This window comes from Danio aesculapii, chromosome 11, assembly GCF_903798145.1.
Source record: "Danio aesculapii chromosome 11, fDanAes4.1, whole genome shotgun sequence".
Lineage (NCBI taxonomy): Eukaryota > Metazoa > Chordata > Actinopteri > Cypriniformes > Danionidae > Danio > Danio aesculapii.
This window is the reverse complement of record NC_079445.1, coordinates 185001-190587: the sequence shown is the minus strand read 5'-3', so window position 1 is coordinate 190587 and position 5587 is coordinate 185001.

The following is a 5587-nucleotide window of genomic DNA, read 5'->3' as shown; positions in this document are numbered from 1 at the left end:
CGCACGCGCCGGCTCATCCTGCACGCTCACGCCCGGTGCTGTATTTATACCGCAGGAGCTCGCCACTTCCGTGCACACCTTTCCCCTGCTCGCCCAATGGCTTGCGGGGAGCGCGAATGCCACGCCCACTCGTTAGCGCTCTGCTGATCTCTGATACGCGGAAATCTGCCGGTCACGCGCGCTGCTGGATCAATATATATCGATGAGGTGATGTAAGAGAGCGGTTATCAGCGGTGTGTTCTCAGATCATCCAGAGTATACACACTCACACACACACACACACACTGATGATCCGCCAAGAGGAGCTCCGGGTCCGGCTCTTACCGCGGGAAACAGTGGCTCCGGTCCATGTGTGCGCGAAAATCAACAGTACTGAGAAAACACACACACACGCACACATTCACACACACACAACTGTAATAATGTTACTGTACACACTGTATATTCTCTCCTCTGCAGGTTTAAGTCCCCACCGGGATGCATAAACAAGTACACACACACTTGTATTGATGTTTCTACTGTACTGTATGTTCTCTCTACAGGTTTAAGTCCCCAACGGGATGTATAAACAAGTACACACACTCACAAACACGCATACACACACACACAAACATGCACACACACACTCACAATTGTAATGATGCTGTTCAGAATGCACATTCTCTCCTCTACAGGTTTAAGTCCCCACTGGGATGTAAAAGCACTCACACACACACACACACACACACTTGTCTTGTTCGTATATCCAGTTGAGTATTATGAGTTAGTAACTAGTTACTGTAATTAAATTATGGGCTTATCACAGCGAAGCGTGAGGCGCACCGCACTAACTTTTATTGTTGACAAGAAAGTAGTGTGCTGTGCTTTTTATATCGCTAGGCAACCGCTGAATCAGCTGTGTATTGTGTGCGAGCGCTGCTGCTGTTGATATTGTTATAATTGTAATATTTAATAATACTGTGATATTCAGATTGTGTGAAGTCATACAGCTCCGGATAACTCCAAACAGCATTCGCTAGTCTCTCCTCCTTCTTCAAAAGTCTCCCTAGTCGTCATGGCAACCCTTCTGTCACCTTGATGAAAACCCCGCCTCTGCGTTCATTTGATTGGCCAATGAAACATGACGCGACTGATGTAGCATGCTTTTTCTGCTCAGAGTTAAACTGCAGGCGCACAGAGCGCGACGGCTAAAACTGAGGCGGTAAAAATGCAAGGTGCATCTGGGCTTATTCCCAGCAAATCCGTCTTTGCTTCTAAAAGCGTTTGATACGGCACTCAGGAATGACTTTAAACATGCGTAACGGGAGGTCCATGTGACGCGATATTATGAATGTAATGTAATAACGATAATTATGAACCCACAAAAAATAGAAAAACAGTCTGTACAATTAGCGCCTCCTCCACCATGATACAGTGGTAAATAAAACAGTTGTCAACTTTCTACTATAAACAGAAGCTAGCGACGGTTGTCCCGTGTCTGAGCTCTTCTGATTGGTCCACTGCTGTGGGACTGACAGTGGTGAGCTGCGAATCTATAAGGCATCTGAAAAACGCAGCGCTAACGTAAACATAAAGATCACAGTGTCCGTCAAGCACATGTTTACATTGAAAACCAGTTCAAAAGTAGTTCATTGGAGAGGACAAACATATTCTGTGTGAACCGACCCTAAACAGTGCGCAAAACACTCGCGGCCATCAGAAAAGCATTTTAAATAGACGCCTCTCCATGCAAACAACACGTTCTCTGTGATCAAGGCCTTAGTGTTCATTTTAAGGTCATTTAATTACTAATACTTGCTCTAAGCTCAACAGTTCTGTATTAATCAGCTCAGAGAAGCAGAGTAGTTGCACTTTATTTTTTGGTATTTTGCTGAATAATTATAATAATATACTTGATGCATGTTTAACTTAAATCAGTAAAGTAATTTAAATATAATTTCAATGATTTAATTAGCAATCTCAGCCCCGTGTGTTTCCCCCAGACATCTGTATATTATGATTATGATTTATTTATTATTATCATTCAATCATATGTTAAAATATACATTTAAAATGAAAGTGTATTGTTGTAATAAATGACTTATTATTACTCTATGACTCTGCTCTCGCAGGATATTTGTCTTTATTCTCCATTTGAAGGAATCTGATGTGTGGTGAAATTTCCCTTTGCTTTTAGTTTTTTCTTTATTAATCTCTTCTTGGACTTGCGCTGGCCTGGTCTGATGAGCGGAGGCTAAAGTTCAGGCAAATTCTACTGAAACATACACATCTGAAATCCTCAAATGCACCCTGCTCAAACCCACATGAACAAATACTACAGTAAATTATAGGAAAGGCTACTGTGTATTTGAACAATACAAATGAAGTGTGTCATACTGCATATATTATAGTATCTACAACACTTTGTTAATGAATTCTCCAGCATACTGACTATATTTGGCGATAATCTGTTATAAATACTGTAGTATACAATAGATTTTACTACAGTGAACTGTGCTGTACTGTAGGATAAGATGCTCTCTAGTTGCAGAAAACTACAGCATTGGGTCTGTACTGTTTATATGACTATTATACACTGATTTAACTATTGTTGTGTTACCATAGTAACTGTAGAACCACCACAACAGATCAATTACTGTAGTTGTTGTGTTACCATAGCAACTGTAGAAACCAAACAACAGATCAATTACTGTAGTTGTTGTGTTACCATAGCGACTGTAGAATCACCACAGCAGATCAATTACTGTAGTTGTTGTGTTACCATAGCAACTGTAGAATCACCACAGCAGATCAATTACTGTAGTTGTGTTACCATAACAACTGTAGATTCATTCATTCATTCAGCTTAGTCCCTTTTATTAATCAGGGGTCACCACAGCAGAATGAACCGCCAACTTATCCAGCATATGTTTTACACAATGGATGCTCTTCCAACCCATCACTGGGGGAAACACCCATACACACTCATTCACACACATACACTACAGACAATTTAGCTTACCCAATTCTCCTATAGCGCATGTGTTTGGTCTGTGGGGGAAACCGGAGCACCCGAAGGAAACCCACACCAACACGGAACTGTAGAATCACCACGACATACTAATTTAAGTTCTTTAATATAGCATTTAATATAGCAACAGTATTTACTTTACATTGCTAAAGTATTTGTCATCAGATGATTCTTGTTTCGAATATAACGGATGAGATTTATGAACACAGGAACTATTGTTACACTTAATGACATTTTAGTTTTTAGGAAATCCAGCATGAGATGAGCGTCAGCTGTTATATTTTGCTCAGAATCAGCACCCATCCTTGAAAGCTGATGAAATAATGTTAGTGGAATGATGATTATTTTATATAGCAGAAATGCTGAGAAAACTCGGGCAGAGCGACTGATGCAGCGCAGCTACAAGGTTAGACAAATGTTTGGTTTAAACCTGAATCAAGAGTCGAGTTTGAGCCTCAAACATTATCTGGAAAGCTGTTCCAAAGTTTAAGAGGCAAACGGGGAAACGCTTCACCCTTTTTTGTGGTTCTGATCCTGTAGGCTGGACCTGTAGGATGAATTCTAGCAGGACAGAGCGCTGCTCGGGGCTTTATAATGCAGATTTCAATGCTAAATAAGTCTGAATGTAAATATTTGTGCACTCCAGACAGATCCAAACATAACATTCTCTCTTATATACATATTTACATCCATAGCAGGAGGCGAATCTCAGATCTGTGCATTGAGAAGCTTCACTGACACTCTATAGAATGAATAAGACTTTAGGTAAAGATGTGGTGAAGACGATCCAGCGCCACACAACACCATCCAATAGAGAAGCTCAGGTCAAACTCAGCCTTTGCTCTATGTATGGAGTCATGTGACAGATGATTGAATGTGGAGCCAAGGTCAAAGGTCAAGCCAAAAAAAGACCAGAATGAAAACAGCCAACGTCCTCCTGAAGTCCACAGTGCTGTTCAGCAGAAAGTGCATTACAGTACCATACATGTTTGACCTGTGAGATGTCAATCTGTACAAGTTTAAAGGTCCCCTGAAATTAAAACAACGTTGTTTATAGATGTTAGCATCAGTATGATAGTCTTAAGGATATTTATCATCTAAACAGCAGCACAATTTGCATTTAGAAGATACAAACATCTAAAGTTCGTCTCTTCTGCCTAAATTAATCAATGATTTCTTTTTTTGTCATTGCCTCATACTTCAGTTTCTCATTGAATCTTCTGACCAATCAATGCTCTCCAGTGTCTCACATGCCCCGCCCCCTTCTTCTCATTGGCTGTTCGTTTTATGAGTTTGAGCTCGACCACTCTCACTGGCAGAGCTGTGAGAAAAACAACACGCTATAGGCTGTTTTTCAAAAAGAGGAGGGGTGTCTCTATGCCCCGCCCTCTCTTCATGTTTCAGTTGAGATTACATCAAACATCCAATAAGAAATCCACATTTCAGATGACCTTTATATACCTGTAATTGTGAAAAAGAACAGCACATCTCCAGTGAAGTAGTAAAGATTATTCATTCATTCATTTTCCTTCAGCTTAGTCCATTATTCATCAGGGGTCACCACAGCGGAATGAACCAACAACTATTCCAGCATATGTTTTACACAGCAGATGCCCCTCCAGCTGCAACCCAGTACTGGGAAACACCCATACACACACTCATACACTACAACCAATGTAGTTAATCAATTCCCCTATAGCGCATGTGTTTGGACTGTGGGGGAAACCGGAGCACCCGGAGGAAACCCACACCAACATGGGGAGAACATGCAAACTCCACACAGAAACACCAACTGACCCAGCCGGGACTCGAACCAGCGACCTACTTGATATATAAATAAATAAAATCTGTCAAGTATTTCAGTATTTCTTGGGGGAGACAAACAAATATTAATAATAGACGGATATGAAACCAGTCTTTTGCTGGACCTGTCTCACACACTGCTGAAGAATGCTGGGCTCCACACAATTCCTTCTAGTTGTCCCAACACAAATCGATTAACTTCATTGTTTTTGCTAATTTAAGTGGATTGAACCTAAAGCAATAAAGTTGTCCCAAACTAACCTCAGGAGATGTGTTGACTCAACTCATTTGAATAAGTAGCATGACCAAACAGCAACAATCATTGTTTGAGTGTCCACTGTAAAGGATGATGGCTTCCACACAATCCTATCAGCTCAATGCAAAGTTAGCTTAATGGTTTGACCATTTTAAGTTGATTGAACAAAATCAATTAAGTTATGCCTAAAAACCCTCAAGAACCGTTTTGTTTGAGCTCATTTTAAAGAAGAAGTGTGAACAAGCAGCAGAAACGTTTGAGTGTAGTCTCTCACTGACGTCACCATTCTCTCTTAGAGGACATCACTACTAGTGTCTGTCTCCCATATCCAGTCCTCCGTCCTCTATGTGCTCCTCAGTGAAGGTCAGTGTGGAGTTTGATGAAGGTTTGCTCACTGTGGGCTTCAGTGCAGTTTCTCCTGAACACACACACACACTGCTGAAGCGTCCACTGACCCCAGCATTGAGCGACTGATGTCTGCATGTGTGTTTGAGCTCAGGATGGATTACATCTGCAAA